Consider the following 21137-nt stretch of genomic DNA (forward strand, 5'->3'; position numbering starts at 1 on the left):
CAAACGGAACAGTTCGACGAAGAAGGACTTTAAGGAAGCGGCTGTAAAGAGCATAAATCGCTTTAAATCACGTGGCTATCCTCTTAGGGTACTCCAACAAGCCAAAAGTAAGGTAGACATATCAGACAGACAGACACTACTAACTGAGAAGGGAGGTCGGACAAAAAAGGAAGGAACAGGCATTGTAAGATTGATCACCAATTATTCGGTGGCAGCGAATAAGGTGATGGCAATAATGCTGAGGAACTGGAACATTCTTAAGTCAGATACAGTCATAGGTAAAGAACTCTCGGATCATCCTACAATTACCTTTAGGAAAAAGAGATCCCTGAAAGACAAATTAGTGCAAAGCCATCTGGCAAAGGAAAAACCAAGAAAGGGACTGCAGACTATGCATGGGTCGTACCCGTGCAGCAAATGCAAGGCCTGTAGCTCTAGTAGGAGAGTTCTGTCCTATCAGGTACCAGATAAAAATTCTAAGACCAAAATCTCTAAATTTATGACCTGTTCCACGGCCTGGGTAGTATACTGCCTAGAATGCCCTTGCGGCTACCGTTATATAGGCAGCACAGGGAATGCAGTAAAGAAACGAGTGTTGGAACACCAACGGGCCATCATGAATAAACACAAGAACTATCCTGTGGCCCAACACTTTGCTACCCATCATAATAGCAACAGAAACCTTTTATCCTTCTTCTGTCTGGATTGCATCCCGCCTGAAAGCAGGGGGAGGACTACAAGAAAAGGCTAAGACGTCTGGAGTCTAGATATATAATTGAACTCCAGACAAAAGCACCAAAGGGACTCAATGCGGGGGAGGAACTCATATCTCACTTATAAATCCACTCTTTTTTAACCATGATCAGCAACAGTGTCAGGGAGAGTACCATGAGTTAATGTGAGAAATTTACCAATCAATTTTGCCTGTACTGTACGACTAGGGAGGGGATCCTTTATTAATCATCGAGCAAATAGCGAGTTGGAGCTATCGATTGAATGTAAAACTATTGGTGTTTAAATTATTTACTACCAGCCCATCTAGGGCTTGTTTGAGATATTGTACCATAGTACATACCGGATCTCGTAATCCCTAACACATGTTATGTCGAAAACAGTGGCTATGTGTATATGAATTTTAAGTACATACCAAAACGTAATACGGGGAGGTCTATAATGCTATTCGAGGGGATCTATGAATTTCGGTTGTAAATTGCCCATCCAGGGCTGAATGGCATGACCGTAATATGTTTTAATGAATATAGTAACCTCGAGTGCCCATGTATATCAATTTGGAGATATTTGTACTGCACACAGATTCAATACATTTTGTTTATTCACGATCTAGCCATTACAAGATGGCGCTTATGGTTTGGACTATTAGTCCGTTTTTCATGTTTTTGTATTTGCGTTTATTAACTTCCGCCTCGCCGACGTCAGCTGACACTGACGAAGGCAGAAGCTGAAACGCGTTTGTTCACTGTGCAATAAATCGAAGGAGATTTTATCTACTGAGAGTGCTGGTCTGGTCAATTTCTTGGCAGTGGAGCGATATATATATATATATATATATATATATATATATATATATATATATATATATATATATATATATATATATATATATATATATATATATATATATATATATATATATATATATATATATATATATATATATATATATATATCCATAACGTAAGCTGGATAACGTAAGCTGGCTAACTCTGGCTCTGCATCCACTCTCAAGTTGGCGCTGCACTTCGAACAGCCGGCCACAGCTGTAATGAATACCCACACAAATTGCGGTGTTGGGACACCCACAGAAATACATACAGTGATCCAAGAATAATCAAATTATATATTTCTTTTCATAAATAAAGTTACAAAGTTACAACGGCAAGCAAACATTGCTATGAAAAAAACATAACTGAAAAAATATTCATGAGAAAAATAATAAATATGCTGCACGTATTTCTGCAGATGTCCTGACACGGCAATTTTTGTCTCTTCCTAAATTTGGGGCCGATTTGGATTGCGGTGCCTCCAAAGACCCCCCGCCAGATTAGGATGGCTAGAGAGTCACCGCCGCTTTTCCGCCGTGGTCGCCTTCCGACGGTGGTGGAAAAGCTCTAATAGGGTGGCGGTGGCGGTGTCTATCAGCCATATTAGGATGGGGCAGGAAACATGCTTTTCCACGGCGGCTTTTCCGCCGTGGAAAAGCATGTGGTCTTTTCAGTTTGGGGGCCCGTTGAGGGCCCGCAGGGTGTTAGGCGGTGGGGGGTGCACATGGGGGGTACCTATGGTACCCCCCTGCATTTACATGAACAAAGCGGCAGGGACCGCGCGGTTCCTGCCGCTTTGTTCATATAAATACAATACATGCATTTTTAACCTTGCGGCGGGTGGTGCTTCAAGCAGCACCCGCCGCAAGGTTAAAGATACGGGATATGACTGCCAAGGTGGCGGTCACATCCTAATTTGCATGGAGGGACCGCCGCTGCCCATGCGGACGGTCCCTCTACCTCGGGGTGGCGGACGGACGCAGGTCCGTCCGCCATCCTAATGACCCCCTTTGCATCTATTCACACTATACTTACCTTTTGATGTAGCAATTAGGTCGATGAAGCGAATGCATTATTTTGGTCATGTATTATATTTCATGCAATATAGTTGGGGAGCACCCCTGATGTGAGCTCAGTCAAGAACTCCATTTAAAGGGTTCCAGAATAATCCTTTTAGAAGGGAGAACAGGTGAAAAGCCTATGGTAGTCTGCTGCGACCACTGCACGTCGCTTCATGGACTGGTGTGGCGGGAAGGAACAACCCTTACACTTTTGGACAGAGTAAAGCTTTGCTTGTATTCTTTCTAGTTAAAAGGGGGGTCACCATAGCGGGCTCACTGGCTGACAAGTGAACTGGAGCAAATACATATAGCAGAAAATCCCAGGGAAGAGATGCACACCCTTTCAAAGACATGAAATGGGCTTTTGACGTTTATTTGGGTGTCCTAAAAAACCCCCACACACACGTAATTGCGACAGTGACTAATAAGAAAAGTACTGCAATAGAAAGAGACGTATTGTTAAAGATCAGAAACGCTTTAAAGCCAGTAGGGAAGTCTGTAAAGGTATATAAATCTAACCTACCTTCAAATCACCAAGGACAAAGGGAATTGAGGATTTGAGAGCAGCAGAACTGGAATGGGGTGCCTCCATGTTTTATGAGGTGTGATTCGTTCTGGAAACTGTTAAGTTTGCCAGATGCACAGATTTTATTTCATTTAGTGTTTTGGCTCAGCACAGCTAATGGCTGCAAGCAGGCTCGGGGTGTTATGACGGAGGAGCACATGTGAAGTCCCAGTACGCAAAAATTGGGGGTCAAATGTGACATCTGGTTGCAAAAGAACTTTGGGGGGAGAATATGTGCCTGGCCTGAACAATCTCAGGACAGGGTAGTGAAAACATCCTTTCCAGTCCTAATCTGTATGTTGCCAGGGTTTTTAGTTCTCCTTTCCTTTTCCCCTGCTACCTCACATACAGGGGTCTGGAGAAGGCAAGGAAGATGGAGGTGAGTCGCCGCTGATGCTGGTATTCCTGGAGACTCCTACAATGGTGTCTCTTCATGTGAGCCAGGAATGGACTGACACCTTGTGGACATTATATGGTGTCAGATCCAAAAAAACTAGATTTCAGGAAGTAGACAGTAGGGATTATGGGAGACTTAGCTACCTTTTCAGGTGTTTAGGATCTTGAGATCTGTTCGACCTTTGCACTGGTTGAAGTCCTTATTCACTGGATCCTAGTTTTATCCCAGACCATCAGAAGTGAGAAGTCCCATATTATTCCCAAATAAATACTGATGAGTTTGTTTCTTTTCTGTTCGGCCTGGTTGAGGCACTCTGTAGTGCTGTTTGTGTACCTGTGTTAGTAGAAGACACCTACAACAGTGCTCAATCCAGGTATCTTTTGGGCCACTTATAGTGGCTGCAAAATGCAGCAGCCAGGGGATTGTTAGACTTCAGCTACTGGGGTCATGTGTTTCCAGCTGACCTTTCACTACAATGTCTTCCAGTCCAGAAGAGAGTCTACAAAGCAAGCAATATGAAATGTCTACTTTTTCTTGAAAATTTCAAAAGTTTAGCAGCTCTCCAGAAACATGCTTTCAGCCCCTTTCCGTCTTTGAAAATTCCAGATCCAAAAGGATCCAAACACCCAATAGATTTAGGAAAACAGAAGACCATCTGTCCATTATTGCATTTTTTTGAAAAACTAGATTTTTTTCAGTTTAACCTGCCTCTACTAAGGTAACCGTCTAAGGCAACCGGAGCCTGCTGAATCAATGGGTAATGTCTATTTCTTGTCTTTGGCACCAAGAAGCCATTGTTGGTTGAGTTTTGCACGTAAGCAATCCCTAAATAACTTAACAGGCATTCTCTAATTTGTAAACATAAATAAATAAATACAAAATAATAAGTGCATAGGCCAAAAGTTGTTTCTTGGAAGGCGCCTCCAGTGCTGCTCCATGCCCGCCTAGCCGAATACCACGGCCTCGCCGCCTAGTCTTGATTTCACCTCGTGCCTCTTTCTTCTCCCATCCTACACTCTGTCTTACTTTTGCGGGTTCTCTTTCACCCCTGCTTTCTCCCTTTGCCATGATTTTCATATTGTTATCTCACTCTTTTCTGCCTTTTTCTATATCAAAGTCTGATGATCAAAATAGATATAAAGTGAGTGCAGGTACCCCCCACCTGCACCATCAGTACAAGCTGATCACTGATAGCATGCCGGAAGTAACCATCAGATAACATAACATGCCATAACCACAGCGTTTTAAGAGCCTCGTGTGTGCAACGGGGCCAGTAGCAGCAGGCCCGTAGGCACTCGGGCTTATTTAGAAGGCGTAGTAGGGGGGGGGGGGCGGCACTTTTTTGGGGTGGCGGCCGCACGGCACTGGTGGCCATTGCGGCGGCCTTTATCAGTCCCAGATAAATGATAAAGGCCGCCGCAACGGGCCACCAGTGCCGCGCGCACGGTCCTGTTCGAAGTGCAAGCGCATGCGCAATGCCACCTGCAGCTTGTAACTGCTGCCTGCAGCTTACGCACGCACGCACTCCGCCACCACCACCTAGCATAGGCCCGTGATGTTGCACGAGCTTCTGCTCGCCAGGCAGAGGCGTCCGGTGGTGGCAGGCTGACGGAGCTGCAGGCAGAGAGACACAATACAAATCTGAGAGAGGTAAAGGAGAAATGTACCGCGGCCGCCCTAGCCTCCAAGCAGTTAATTGATCGGGGACGTGGACTACAGGCAGGTCAGAGCCCAGAGGAAGGGTCCACAGCACTTTCCGAGAACGTAATGTAAACATTGTTTTAGTAATATCAAGGGCCAGATGTTGGTAAATATCATTTACCGATTCTAAAATACCGAATTGTACCGATTCGGTATTTTAGAATCGGTAAATGATATGTAGCTAATGATTCTGTAAATTTTACCGAATCGGTAAAATTCGGTAAATACCGATTCGGTATTCCCCATTCATTCCCATTTGCCTGGAGGCCCATAGGAATGAATGAGAATTACCGATTCTGTAAATACCGAATCGGTAAAAGGGGGTAGACTTACAAGGGTGGCAGGGTGTCACATTGACACCCTGTTGCACCCCTGTATAGTGCATGGGTGCACATGTGGCACACATACATGTCTGCCACATGGCACAGTTGAAAAAAGCTCAAAATTGCTTTTTTTAGGGGTTTTCAATATTTACCACCAACTTGTAGTTGGTGGTAAATAACGAATCCTTACAGGTGAAAAGCACTCACTTGAGTGCTTTCTACATTAAGGATTCGGTAATTTACCGAATCGGTATTTAAGAATTCGGTAATTTACTGATTCCTTAAATTACCGATTCGGTAAATTACTGAATCCTTAAATTAGGCCCCTACATCTGAAAAGCCTAATACCGGTCGGTAACGGCCGAAATTCGGTAATTTCGGCCGTTACCGACCTGTATTAGGCTTCCTACATCTGGCCCCAAGTCTTATAAAGAAAATGTCCTTGAAAATGAAGCTATTTCAAAATACTGAAGCAAAGGTTTGGTCAAACACTTTATTGAGACTAAAGGCTCTGGGCCAGATTCTGAAAGGTCAGTCACGTGAGAGTGTAGCAATGGTGCAGATGTACAAGTTTTGGGAACTGACTACGCTTCCCAGAGCTACACCAGAAAACCTGGCACAGTCAGAGGCATGTAGGAGTACTTCTGAAAATAGTTTGTGAATTCCATTTTCTCATGTGAGAATGTATGCGTAAATATTTGTACGACCATCTACAATGCGAGTGCAAATGCATTGCCCAACTCTTTACCCCTCCACGTGAGAAATATATTTTCTCCATTGTCCTATATAATCCCATCAGTTTTGCGAGTGTGTTTACTTTCAATGCTGGAAATGGATGTCATTTTGCCCTTGACATGAGGTAAACAACAACTATTTCTAGTATGGTAAGTGATTAAAAATGGTATTTGAATGCCCACAAAAGAATGTTTTTGGGTGCGCACAAACCTACAGTGTATTCTCACCCTGGGACATCCACTCTTTAACCTGCAAGAGTAGATTTAATCTAATGGAAACCTCAAAGTAACTAAATGCTTTTAAAAGAGCAAGGCCACTTTTTGGGAATTATAAAAAGTGATTTTGCACTCATAAAAGCACGAATTTCATCTGCAATCCAGATTTAGTCATTTACACAGGTTTGTGAATTAGTCTCTTGGAATATTAGGATTTTGCAGAGAACAAATGTAGAAAAATGTATGTATCCAGTTTGGGGAGAGGAGTTGGCCTAACCTAGGGCGTTCGGCCTCGGACCTGGGGAACTGGGTTCGAGTCTCGGCAATGACGCTGAACATCCTGTGATTCTGGGAAAATCACTTAATCTCCCTGTGCCTACAAAAAATGAATGTGTGTCCTCATGTAACGTAACTGGTGCTATGTAAAGCGCTCTGATACCCGATTCCGTTGCGGGTCAAGTTCGCGATATATAAAACTCTGCAAAAAAAAAAAAGTAAGTACAAAAGTCTTGTGAGTTCTGCTATAGGCACAGTTGTTCCAATGTGCTTCCGTATTCTTACTCCACTGAGTGGGGGTGAAGGAGGGTGTGTTTGTGGTATGTTTATGTTTATAGCTTCTTTAGTTTCTTGAATTAAACTTGCCATGGGGTGATGGTGAACCTGTGTGTCAGTGTTGAGCTGTGATATCTTGCAACCAATACAGCATGACGCTACACATTCTGCAGTAAACATGTGGTAGGTGCATGCCATCTTGAAATTGTTTTTCACGTGTGCTGCACTGGACAGTCCATGAACTGATTGGCTACAGTACTCACTGTTTCAAAGCCTAGCTAATGCAAGCAGTAGATGACCCGAGGCCTGGTGATTGCGTGGGAGTGAGCAGGTGATTGTGTGCGAGCAGGGGATTGCTTGGAAGTGCGATCACAGTGAGCCATCATTGGGTCTGATCTGTTCTGTTCTGCATGCTTTCACAGATACACAGCACCAAGGGACAATGGCTGTCTCTTCAAAGCACCAGACATAGTCTGTGCCTATCTGCTCCACATTGTTGTATGTGATTTCATAGAAAAACGGTTAAATGCCGCATAAACGGACTGTTGGAAACTTTCGGGATGGAATGCATTTACCATTTCACAGAAGCTGATGAATAGATTTAGCAGAAAAAAATCACAATATCAGCACTTTTGTAACAAGCATTTGCAATGCAATAGGTCTCGCAATAGAAAAGTTTGAGCTTTTGGTGTGTAAAATGGTAAATATTTTTTAATTATTGTTTATGTTTTTCAAAATATAAAAGTATTAATTTTGTTATTAGAAATGCCAATAGTTCTAAAGTTAGTAAATGTTACATCTATAGCATTAGTAAAGGTACATGTTTAGTTTTCCCCTGTCTTACATGTATTGATCTGACAAATCACAATGGTTTAACAAGAACAGAAGTGAAAACATTTAAAATCTTTTTATGACATTTGTAATAAAGCTTGAAACATTGACAGTAAATATTTGAACCAGTTGTTGTTGAATGGTTGCACAGATTGATGCTGTGGTGGCGCTGAGTGATGTTGTTTTGGGGACAAGTGATGCAGTGGCATTCAGTGATGCTGTTGTAGCACATAGTGATGTTGTGGTGCCCCTGAGTGATGCTGTGGCGGTGCTGAGTGGTGCTGTGGTGGTGCTGAGTGGTGCTGTGGTGGTGCCGAGTGGTGCTGAGTGGTGCTGTGGTGGTGCTGAGTGGTGCTGTGGTGGTGTTGAGTGATGCTGTGGTGGTGCTGAGTGGTGCTGTGGTGGTGCTGAGTGATAATGTGGTGGTGCTGAGTGATAATGTGGTGGTGCTGAGTGATAATGTGGTGGTGCTGAGTGGTGCTGTGGTGGTGCTGAGTGATGCTGTGGTGGTGCTGAGTGATGCTGTAGTGGTGCTGAGTGATGCTGTGGTGATGCTGTGGTGATGTTGAGTGATAATGTGGTGGTGCTGAGTGATGCTGGGGTAGCGCTGACTGATGATGTGGTGATGCTGAGTGGTGCTGGGGTGGTGCTGGTTGATGCTGTGGTGGTGCTGAGTGATGCTGTGGTGGTGCTGAGTGGTGCTGTGGTGGTGCTGAGTGGTGCTGTGGTGGTGCTGAGTGATACTATGGTGGTGCTGAGTGATGCGGTGGTGGTGCTGAGTGGGGCTGTGGTGGTGCTGAGTGATGATGTGGTGGTGCTAAGTGATGCTGTAGTGGTGCTGAGTGGTGCTGTGATGGTGCTGAGTGGTGCTGTGGTGGTGCTGAGTGATGCTGTAGTGGTGCTGAGTGGTGCTGTGGTGGTGCTGAGTGATAATGTGGTGGTGCTGAGTGATGCTGGGGTAGCACTGAGTGATGTTGGGGTAGCGCTGAGTGATGCTGGGGTAGCGCTGAGTGATGCTGGGGTAGCGCTGAGTGATGCTGCAGCAGTTATGTCATACAGGGACACATTCTTTTGTAGCAAGCAAGGGGTGAGTAAGTGATTTGCGCTGAATCACAGGATGTTCAGCAGACGTCCAAAGCCCGGAGCTGGCAATTCTGAGCGTTAAGCCACACCCTGTCTTGGTTCTGTAATGACAGCCAGAGCAGAGAGCGAGAGAGAGGGGGCTTGTACCTGGCTTAGATGCTTGGTATGTTGGGCAGGTCAGTGTTTTAGGGTATAACTTACGGCGACAAGCCCTTAGCCGTGGGCTGCACGCATGCCCCTAGAATTATGTTCTGACTTCTCTGCATTTCTTGCTTGGGACACAGATTAAGTCGCCGATCCTTTTAATATCTTTCCCCTGCCATATAAAGATGTGTTTACCGAGTCCCACGCTTCAGCTCACAAGTATGAATACGCGCAAGGCCAGCTCTGCCTTCCATCCTTCAGCGCACGCTACGTTGGGATTTAGTCCAGGTATTCGCAGCGCTTAGCATTTGTAAACTTGCGAAGTGAGGCCGTGGTCACGATCTGTATTATTTTCAGTTCTTAGAAACAACAGCAGTGCGCAATTTAGCGCTATATAAAATCAAGGAGCTAGATTTATCAAGAAGCAATTCCCATGGGAAGTCGGCTTTTAAAGCAGATACCTGTGTCTTCCCACAAGGAAATGTCACCTTAAACTGTGATGTTTGTGTTTTTCACTCTGATGTCGAAATCAGTGGAATTCTTCGCCTGGTTTCCATGGGAGTGCAGTAATCCTCCCTGTCCGTGAACAGCTGATAAGATTTCACCGGGTGCTCGTGGCTGGAGGTGGGTAGACTTTGCTCGCTCGTGCACACGCCCGGGGCGAGGCAGATTCTAAAGTACACACCCTGCTCGTTGTGTCTAGGCCACAGCCATTCATTCGCATTTACAAATGAACGTACCTTGTAATGCGACTTAACGAGTGGATTTGTAAGAGTTAAAAAAACTAGAGTCAGTGAGAGCTGGGCCCAACGGACGGTTGTATGTATAGTGTCCTGGCGAGATGGTGAGCTAGGCGTGTATGAAAAGAAGGTAGGCACTATACTTCTGTGAGGGCAGGATCTGAAGCTGGAGAGAGAGAGTGCAAGTTGCCTAAAGAATTGGAGTTTATAGTATTTCTTTCAAACATGCTCCTAGAATTACTGAGTCCCACGCTGTTTAAATGTAAAGCGACGTGCCTTGCGCGGCAGCAGGAACGGACGGTTGTATGTATAGTGTCCTGGCGAGATGGTGAGCTAGGCGTGTATGAAAAGAAGGTAGGCACTATACTGTTAAAATGTGGAATTTCAAACCATTCATTAAGCAGGATGGCTCCGTCTAGTGGTCCTTGTGCAGTGTGTACTGAGCCATGTGATATGATGTGATGTGATATATTTCCTGCCAATGTGCAGTGTAAAGTCCAGTAGCCTTGCTAATACATGTTTATTTGATCGAATCTGGAGTGATAGGGTATGCTGGGTTGTTTTGGGGGTTGACGAGTGAGAGGAAAGTGTGAAGAAACCTGGCGGGAGGATCCTATTTGAAATGCTAACTTTGTTCAGCTGTGCATGGATGTGTTTCGAGGTCGTAGATGGTTGGTGTGAGTCAGTGGCAGAGACAGTAAGGTATCATGCAGATGAGGCAAATGATAACTGAAAGGGGAAAGGAAAATGAAAGAAGCGGAAGGAAAAAGACAGGAGGAAGGAAAAGGTGTAGAGAAAGGAAGGTGAAGGAGGAAGACAGTCGGAAACGAGGACGGAGGAGGGGAAGGGGTGCGTAGACTTAAGAGGAGAGGCAGGAGGATGAGAAGAAGTAGAGAAGGGGGGGAGGGAATTAAAGTGGGAACAGCTAAAGCAACAAGGTTTGGAGATGGTGGGCAGAGAAAACTGCAGGACGAGCACTGGGGGAGGGCTATTAAATGAAGTGGGCGGAGAGGAGCCGAAGCAAAACAAGCAGCCGGGGGGCGGGGAGTGGATCACCATGAAAGAAGTGTAATTAGGGGGAGGAGAAGTGAGGCCGGGTGTGCCTGGGGGGAGTAGAGATGCGAGTTACGGCCCGCGGCCGTGAAAAGTGAAGTGAATAAGGCTCGGTCTGCGTCCCCTGCAGCGTGCACGAGGGAAGGAAGGCTGGCACTGGCAACCCGTCGGCTCATGTAAGCTCACAAAACACACGCGTTACGAGCACGTGGAAAAGGAAGTGACGCATTAATATAGTGAATAACAATAGGGGAAAAGGAGAGAATAAACACAGAGCGTAAGTGAGTGAGAGGAGAGGAAGACGGGGGTAAACACTGAAGTGTAAAGGAGAGGGGGGCATGAAAAGGAAGAGGATGACATGTGGCTCGGGTCTGATGCAATTATGCGAGGCAGCCTGGTTGGGGAGTGCAGGCGGAGGGGCGGGGAGGGAAGCCTGTGGGAGGGAAGCCTGTGGGAGGCTGATGCCTTTGATGTGAGACCAGGGGGGAGTAGAAATGCGAGTCACGGCCTGCGGCCGTGAAAAGTGAAGTGAATAAGGCTCGGTCTGCGTCCCCTGCAGCGTGCACGAGGGAAAGAAGGCTGGCACTGGCAACCTGTCGGCTCATGTAAGCTCACAAAACACACGCATTACGAGCTTGTGGAAAAGGAAGTGACACATTAATATAGTGAGTAACAATAGGGGAAAAGGAGAGAATAAACACAGAGTGTAAGTGAGCGAGAGGAGAGGAAGATGGGGGTAAACACTGAAGTGTAAAGGGGAGGGGGGCATGAAAAGGAAGAGGATGACATGTGGCTCGGGTCTGATGCAATTAAGCGAGGCAGCCTGGTTGGGGAGTGCAGGCGGGGGTGGGGAGGGAAGCCTGTGGGAGGCTGATGCCTTTGATGTGAAACCAGGGGGGAGTAGAAATGCGAGTCATGGCCTGCGGCCGTGAAAAGGGAAGTGAATAAGGCTCGGTCTGCGTCCCCTGCAGAGTGAACGAGGGAAGGAAGGCTGGCACTGGCAACCTGTCGGCTCATGTATGCTCACAAAACACACGCATTACGATCTCGTGGAAAAGGAAGTGACGCATTAATATAGTGAGTAACAATAGGGGAAAAGGAGAGAATAAACACAGAGCGTAAGTGAGCGAGAGGAGAGGAAGACGGGGTAAACACTGAAGTGTAAATTAGAGGGGGGCATGAAAAGGAAGAGGATGACATGTGGCTCGGGTCTGATGCAATTATGCGAGGCAGCCTGATTGGGGAGTGCAGGCGGGGGGCGGGGAGGGAAGCCTGTGGGAGGCTGATGCCTTTGATGTGAGACCAGGGGGGAGTAGAGATGCGAGTCACGGCCTGTGGCCGTGAAAAGTTAAGTGAATAATTAGGGGAGGAGAACTGGCAAAGGCCGGCCAAGCGCACGCTGGGGAAGCCTGTGGGAGGGAGGCTGATGCCTTTCATGTAGGGAAATGCGCGTGCGTGTGGTCACGTGATTCACGTGAACTGTTGGAAATCCGCTTTTTGGGAGCCTTGGGTTTAAGTCTTGGTTTGACGGCATTAGACTCGCATATTCATTCCTTGCGGAATGGAATAGGCGAGACCTAAAAATGCCCCGCATTTTACAAAAGTGGCTGTGAAATTTGGATAATGCTTAAACTTTTGCCCTCCCCACCGCCCGCTCGCGAGGTTGGAGCACTGCATTTCTAAAATGTTGTAGTGGCGCAGGCCCTGCGTCTTCTGCAGGAGAGCAACTCTTTCTCTCCTCTTCGGCCCGAATATCCAAAACCATTTTAGATTGGTGTTGGAATCTCTGACTAACATTGGGTGGAACCTTACCCCAGCTAATTTAGCAGCAGAAATAGGCTCCAGCCCCTGAAGGTGGGGCCAATCTGTGCATTCTCTCTCTCTTTGGTAATATAAAACCTGCTGGACTGTGAAACTGAATAGCTCTTCCGCACTTCTTTCTGGACTGATTAGTTATGTTTCAAAATGTGCACACTCTGCACTGCGATGCGGAAGGTGGAGGAGTGGTAATACGTCAGCAGCCAGCAAGATGGCCCAGCAAGTTAAGACCTCTAGTTTTACCTGCAGGTCAGAAGTTTGAATCGCGGAAAAGTGGATCTTAGCCTTTCATCCTTTCAAGGTCGATAACCGGAGCACTCTGTGAGTAATTATAGAAAATGTTATTTAATTTGCAAAAAAAAGCCGATTTACTGTTATTGTAGTAATTCTTCAGGTGCCAATAACTCTTATTTATTTGAAGTTTTTGAAAAGTGCTCTTACAATTGTCCTTTCTCACATTCTCCATGTATCCAAGGCTGACATTCAGTTCTCCAGTGTGCAGCATTGAAGTATCAATTACCATGCAGCACTGTACGCTGCCTTCTCATCACACCTCATGTGGTTTATCTGAGTCCCCAGATAGATCATGCAGTCTGTGTGTTCTCCTTTGTACTGCCGGTCACTGGTGTATTCAACTGTGTAGCCTTGGACCGTGTCATGTATGTGCATGTAACTTGCATGATCGAGGTAACTATTAGCGGCTATACTACGTGTCTCTCGGGCCTCTTTCAAGTGCGTGCTGTCCTTTTTCCCCAGCATCCCCCCGGGCGGCAATCTGAGGGATAGCCCCGGGCGCCACAAGCTCTAGCTACGCCACTTGCCTGCGCCGCCGTTGGGTCACTTTACCCCATATTGAAAGTGACACACCGGCGGTGCAAGGGGCTTGTAAATCAGCCCCTCAGTTTGGGGGGACTAGCAGTTACTCATCATCCTCAGCAGACTTTGGGGCAGATCCGGAGAGAGAAATAAACTCAAGGGGGTCAGGAGCCAACCCTAAATTGGATTGGCGACCAGTGCATTGGGAGGAAAGAACATTTAGGGGCAGATTTACAAGCCCCTTGCGCCTCTTTTGCGCCACCGTTGCGTCACTTTTGTGACGCAGCGGCGGCGCAAAAGATGCGCCATGGTGCGGGCTATTTACAATGTGACGCATCTGGGAGATGCGTCACGTTGTAAAGCCCTGAGCCTTAAGGAGGCGTTTTGGTGCATGGGGGGGGGGGGGGCGTTCCGGCGCAGGAACGCCTCCTAAAAGTGGCTGAGTGAAATCTACAAGATATCACTAAGTCACTTTTAGGCCCATGCTGCGTCAAAACCCTGCGCCTGCTTGAAGCAGGCGTAAGGCTTGACGCAGCATTAGTAGAATGGGCCCCCCAGAGCATTGCTGGAGCTGCGTCATGCATGCAACGCAAATCCAGCAATGCAACACCTTTACGGCACAGATGCGTGACGCATCTGTGCCGTTTTTGCCCCATGGTGCGCCGTATTGTAAATGCGGCGCATCATGGGTGGCGGAGGCATGGAGCACAATTACTGGCGCATCCCTGCTAATTTGCAGGGATGCGCCAGTAATTGTAAATATGCCCCATTGTGTCTCTGGTGGATGCAAGAGGCTTGAGGGGGTCTCGAGCCCAGGCAGCCTTTGGTATTCGGCGCGCTGACATGCAATACAGCCGGTCACGGGCTGAGCAGAACTAGACCCTGGCATTTATTATTTTACAAATTAAACACTGTATAGAGCTCCTCATTCATTTATTGGTAAAGCTTTATTTCACAAAACGCTTCTAGGGCAGTCAAGTTGCCAAATGGGTCCTGGAACCAAAGTAGGAGCATTTTAAAATACTGCTTAGTGATAAACCAGCCCTCTGCTGGCTCTGGACGGCAGCTGTGCATTCTGATTAGTTTAAAATCCTTGCCTAGATGAATTGCAAATTGCGCCCGTCACAGTAAGGGCATGTTGGCGATTGGAAATGTAGAATTTTTCACAAGCAGCCCGGTTAATCTCGGAAAAATCAGAAGAAATAAAGCTTCCGTTCATGGACTGAGAGTCCTATTTTCTTTAGAAGAGTATTTTTTAGGCCCCGGTCCGCGCCTGTACCCTGGCCCTCCATGCACTGTGTGTGCACAGCCTCCATCCCTCTGCCTGCACTCTCTCAGCCTCCATCCCTCTGCCTGCACTCTCTCAGCCTCCATCACTCTGCCTGCACTCTCTCAGGCTCCATCCCTCTGCCTGCACTCTCTCAGCCTCCATCCCTCTGCCTGCACTCTCTCAGCCTCCATCCCTCTGCCTGCGCTCTCTCAGCCTCCATCCCTCTGCCTGCACTCTCTCAGCCTCCATCACTCTGTCTGCACTCTCTCAGCCTCCATCCCTCTGCCTGCACTCTCTCAGCCTCCATCCCTCTGCCTGCGCTCTCTCAGCCTCCATCCCTCTGCCTGCGCTCTCTCAGCCTCCATCCCTCTGCCTGCAATCTCTCAGCCTCCATCCCTCTGCCTGCACTCTCTCAGCCTCCATCCCTCTGCCTGCACTCTCTCAGCCTCCATCTCTCTGCCTGCACTCTCTCATAGTCCATCCCTCTGCCTGCACTCTCTCATAGTCCACCTCTCTGCCTGCCCCCTCTCACAGTCCACCTCTCTGCCTGCACTCTCTCACTGTCCATCTCTCTGTCTGCACTCTCTCAGCCTACGTCTTTCTGCCTGCACTCTCTAACTGTCCATCGCTCTGCCTGCACTCGCTCAGCCTCCATCCCTCTGCCTGCAATCTCTCTGCCTCCATCCCTCTGACTGCACTCTCTCAGCCTCCATCCCTCTGCCGGCACTCTCTCATAGTCCATCTCCCTGCCTGCACCCTCTCACAGTCCACCTCTCTGCCTGCACTCTCTCACAGTCCATCTCTGCACCCTCTCACAGTCCACCTCTCTGCCTGCACTCTCTCACAGTCCATCTCTCTGCCTGCACTCTACAGTCCATCTCTGTGCCTGCACTCTCTCACAGTCCATCTCTCTGCCTGCACTCTATCAGCCTACGCCTCTCTGCATGCACTCTCTAACTGTCCATCCCTCTGCCTGCACTCTCATAACCTCCACCCCTCTGCCTGCACTCTCTCATAGTCCATCCCTCTGCCTGCATTCTCTCAGCCTCCATCTCTTTGCCTGCACTCTCTCAGCCTCCATCCCTCTGCCTGCACTGTTTCTGCCGCCATCTCTCTGCCTGCACTCTCTCAGCCTCCATCTCTCTGCCTGCACTCTCTCAGCCTCCATCCCTCTGCCTGCACTCTCTCAGCCTCCATCCCTCTGCCTGCACTCTCTCAACCTCTATCCCTCTGCCCGCACTCTCTCAGCCTCCATCCCTCTGCCTGCACTGTCTCTGCCGCCATCTCTCTGCCTGCACTTTCTCAGCCTCCATATCTCTGCCTGCACTCTCTCAGCCTCCATCCCTCTGCCTGCACTGTATCTGCCGCCATCTCTCTGCCTGCACTCTCTCAGCCTCCATCCCTCTGCCTGCACTGTCTCTGCCGCCATCTCTCTGCCTGCACTGTCTCTGCCGCCATCTCTCTGCCTGCACTCTCTCAACCTCTGCCCTCCGTCTCTCTGCCTGCACTCTCTCAGCCTCCAGCTCCCTGCCTGCACTCTCTCAGCCTCCATCCCTCTGCCTGCACTCTCTCAGCCTCCGCCCTCCATCTCTCTGCCCGCACTCTCTCAGCCTCCATCCCTCTGCCTGCACTGTCTCTGCCGCCATCTCTCTGCCTGCACTCTCTCAGCCTCCATCTCTCTGCCTGCACTCTCTCAGCCTCCATCCCTTTGCCTGCACTCTCTCAGCCTCAATCCCTCTGCCTGCACTCTCTCAACCTCTGCCCTCCGTCTCTCTGCCTGCACTCTCTCAGCCTCCATCTCTCTGCCTTCACTCTCTCAGCCTCCGCCCTCCATCTCTCTGCCTGCACTCTCTCAGCCTCCATCCCTCTGCCTGCACTCTCTCAGCCTCCATCTCTCTGCCAGCACCCTCTCAGCCTCCATCTCTCTGCCTGCACTCTCTCAGCCTCCGCCCTCCAGCTCTCTGCCCGCACTCTCTCAGCCTCCGCCCTCCATCTCTCTGCCTGCACTCTCTCAGCCTCCATCCCTCTGCCTGCACTCTCTCAGCCTCCGCCCTCCAGCTCTCTACCTGCACTCTCTCAGCCTCCATCCCTCTGCCTGCACTGTCTCTGCCGCCATCTCTCTGCCTGCACTCTCTCAGCCTCCATCTCTCTGCCTGCACTCTCTCTGCCTGCACTCTCTCAGTCTCCATCCCTCTGCCTGCACTCTCTCAGCCTCCGCCCCCCGTCTCTCTGCCTGCACTCTCTCAGCCTCCATCCCTCTGCCTGCACTCTCTCAGCCTCCACCCCTCTGCCTGCACTCTCTCCGCCTCCATCCACTCTGCCTGCACCCTCTCATCCTCCATCCCTCTGCCTGCACTCTCTCAGCCTCCGCCCTCCGTCCCTCTGCCTGCACTCTCTCAGCCTCCATCCCTCTGCCTGCATTCTCTCAGCCTCCATCCCTCTGCCTGCACTCTCTCAGCCTCCATCCCTCTGCCTGCACTCTCTCAGGCTCCATCCCTCTGCCTGCACCCTCTCGGCCTCCATCCCTCTGCCTGCACCCTCTCAGCCTCCATCCCTCTGCCTGCACCCTCTCGGCCACCATCCCTCTGCCTGCACCCTCTCAGCCTCCATCCCTCTGCCTGCACCCTCTTGGCCTCCATCTCTCTGCCTGCCCTCTCTCAGCCTCCATCCCTCTGCCTGCACTCTCTCAGCCTCCGCCCTCCAGCTCTCTGCCTGCACTCTCTCAGCCTCCATCCCTCTGCCTGCACTGTCTCTGCCGCCATCTCTCTGCCTGCACTCTCTCAGCCTCCATCTCTCTGCCTGCACCCTCTCAGCCTCCATCCCTCTGCCTGCACCCTCTCGGCCTCCATCCCTCTGCCTGCACCCTCTCAGCCTCCATCCCTCTGCCTGCACCCTCTCGGCCTCCATCTCTCTGCCTGCCCTCTCTCAGCCTCCATCCCTCTGCCTGCACTCTCTCAGCCTCCGCCCTCCAGCTCTCTGCCTGCACTCTCTCAGCCTCCATCCCTCTGCCTGCACTCTCTCAGGCTCCATCCCTCTGCCTGCACCCTCTCGGCCTCCATCCCTCTGCCTGCACCTTCTCAGCCTCCATCCCTCTGCCTGCACTCTCTCAGCCTCCATCCCTCTACCTGCACCCTCTCGGCCTCTAGCTCTCGTTCGGTTCTGTGTGTTTAACTCTCCGAGTCTGTGGCTGTTCTCTGTGAGTGCAGCTCGTCCAGCGTGGGTTTGCCTGCGTGTTTCTCTGTGTGTGCGTGTTTGTGTCCGTGCTGCAGAAGTAGAGGTGTTTGCATGCAGACACGCAGTGCCATGTGTGTCCTTGACGCACGGGGGTCAGGTACAGGGGGCTGCCGCAGAATGCATCTGTTTTACGTCCGCGCTGTTTCACACTCGTCGTGAGAGGCCTGTTGTTTTGATAGGGGGCGGGGCATTGGAGTGTGACATAGGCCGGACGCTGCCGTGACGGAGTGAGTGGAATGCGTGGTACTGATTTCACGGGTGACGCTTGGGCGCTGCTGGAATGTTTTGCTAGGAATTGAGACAGGCAGAGGCCGCGGGCAGTTGAGGGAATGCTTGGATGGGCAGTGTGTTTACGGCCTTACAATGGAGGCGTCATTCTCGCCTCCCTGTAACGCTTGTATAGTCTCTGCCCACAGTCTGCCTGTGTGAGATTCCCAGCCCTCGCCTGTGAGTCGACTGTCCCAGTCAGTCTTTGCCTTCTGTGCTTAGCTCTCCCGTCGTCTGCCTGTTCTGTGCATTGAGTGCAGCTGTGATAGTCTCTGCCTGTATCCTGTGTGTGCAGCTCTCACAGTCTCTGCCTGTATCCTGTGTGTGCAGCTCTCACAGTCTCTGCCTGTATCCTGTGAGTGCAGCTCTTACAGTCTCTGCCTGTATCATGTGAGTGCAGTGCAGCTCTTACAGTCTCTGCCTGTATCCTGTGTGTGCAGCTCTTACAGTCTGTCTGTATCCTGTGTGTGCAGCTCTAACAGGCTCAGCCTGTATCCTGTGTGTGCAGCTCTCACAGTCTCTGCCTGTATCCTGTGTGCGCAGCTCTTACAGTCTATGCCTGTATCCTGTGTGTGCAGCTCTTACAGGCTCAGCCTGTATCCTGTGTGCGCAGCTCTTACAGTCTCTGCCTGTATCCTGTGTGTGCAGCTCTAACAGGCTCAGCCTGTATCCTGTGTGTGCAGCTCTTACAGTATCTGCCTGTATCCTGTGTGTGCAGCTCTAACAGGCTCAGCCTGTATCCTGTGTGTGCAGCTCTCACAGTCTCTGCCTGTATCCTGTGTGTGCAGCTCTTACAGTCTCTGCCTGTATCCTGTGTGTGCAGCTCTTACAGGCTCAGCCTGTATCCTGTGAGTGCAGCTCTTACAGTCTCTGCCTGTATCCTGTGTGTGCAGCTCTCACAGTCTCAGCCTGTATCCCCTGTATCCTGTGTGTGCAGCTCTTACAGTCTCTGTCTGTATCCTGTGTGTGGAGCTCTTACAGGCTCAGCCTGTATCCTGTGTGTGCAGCTCGGGCTGGACTGTTCCCATGAGGCACAGGGTCAGCCTGATTTGCATATGGCCATGTCTGAACTGGGGTGGCTGAGTGAGCTAAAGAATGGTGATGGATTAAACCCAGATCAGTTGACTGTGGGTGAGTGTTTGATTTGCTCAAACGCCCCGTCCATCATCCCCTTTTGTATCGCTTTCTTCGCCCTAAATTGGCAGGGTATGCTCAGACGTGAGTCCCTTGCTCACTTGGCCACTGGATTCAAGATAGCCTGGCTGATGAGGATTATGAATCCAAAACCGGTCCCAGGATGCTTGTTTCCGGTCCAGGAAAGACATGGCTTGGCAGTTCGGTCACAAGATACATGCAGAGTCTGTGAGAGCTGCACACTTAGGATACAGGCTGAGACTGTGAGAGCTGCACACACAGGATACAGGCTGAGACTGTGAGAGCTGCACACACAGGATACAGGCTGAAACTGTAAGAGCTGAACATACTGCCTGTATCCTGTGTGTGCAGCTCTTACAGTCTCTGCCTGTATCCTGTGTGTGCAGCTCTCACAGTCTCAGCCTGTATCCTATGTGTGCAGCTCAGACTGTATCCTGTGTGTGCATCTCTTACAGTCTCTACCTGTATCCTGTGTGTGCAGCTCTTACAGGCTCCGCCTGTATGTATCCTGTGTGTGCAGCTCTTACAGTCTCTGCCCGTATCCTGTGTGTGCAGCTCTTACAGTCTCTCCCTGTATCCTGTGTGTGCAGCTCTCACAGTCTCAGCCTGTATCCTGTGTGTGCAGCTCTCACAGACTCTGCATGTATCTTGTGAGTTCAGGCTCTTATACTCTCTTCTTGCATCCTGTGCGTGCTGATATCACGAGACTGCCTTTATCCTGTGTGTGCAGCTCTTACAGTCTCTGCCTGTATCCTGTGTGTGCATCTGTAATAGTCTCTACCTGTATCCTGTGTGTGCTGATCTCACAGACTGCCTATATCCTGTATGTGCAGCTCTTACAGTCTCAGCCTGTATCCTCTGTGTGCAGCTCTCACAGTCTTGGTTTGTATCCTGTGTGTGTGGCTCTCACAGTCTTGGTTTGTATCCTGTGTGTTCGGCTCTCACAGTCTTGGTTTGTATCCTGTGTGGGCAGCTCTCACAGTCTTGGTTTGTATCCTGTGTGCAGCTCTCACAGTCTTGGTTTGTATCCTGTGTGTGCGGCTCTCACAGTCTTGGTTTGTATCCTGTGTGTGCGGCTCTCACAGTCTTGGTTTGTATCTTGTGTGTGCGGCTCTCACAGTCTTGGTTTGTATCCTGTGTGTGCGGCTCTCACAGTCTTGGCTTGTATCCTGTGTGTGCGGCTCTCACAGTCTTGGTTTGTATCCTGTGTGTGCAGCTCTCACAGTCTTGGTTTGTATCCTGTGTGTGCGGCTCTCACAGTCTTGGCTTGTATCCTGTGTGTGCGGCTCTCACAGTCTTGGTTTGTATCCTGTGTGTGCAGCTCTCACAGTCTTGGTTTGTATCCTGTGTGTGCGGCTCTCACAGTCTTGGCTTGTATCCTGTGTGTGCGGCTCTCACAGTCTTGGTTTGTATCCTGTGTGTGCAGCTCTCACAGTCTTGGTTCGTATCTTTTGTGTGCTGCTCTCACACTTCCCACCAGTGCCTTCTGTGTGCAGCTCTCATTTTCCGTGGCTGTGTCCTGTGTGCGCGGCTCCTGACAGCAGAGCAGCTCCGGACGGATGTATATGTATGTACTTCGATTGGCTCACTATGATTATTAGTCCAAGAATATTCT

This window comes from Lissotriton vulgaris, chromosome 12 (genome assembly GCF_964263255.1).
Source record: "Lissotriton vulgaris chromosome 12, aLisVul1.2, whole genome shotgun sequence".
Lineage (NCBI taxonomy): Eukaryota > Metazoa > Chordata > Amphibia > Caudata > Salamandridae > Lissotriton > Lissotriton vulgaris.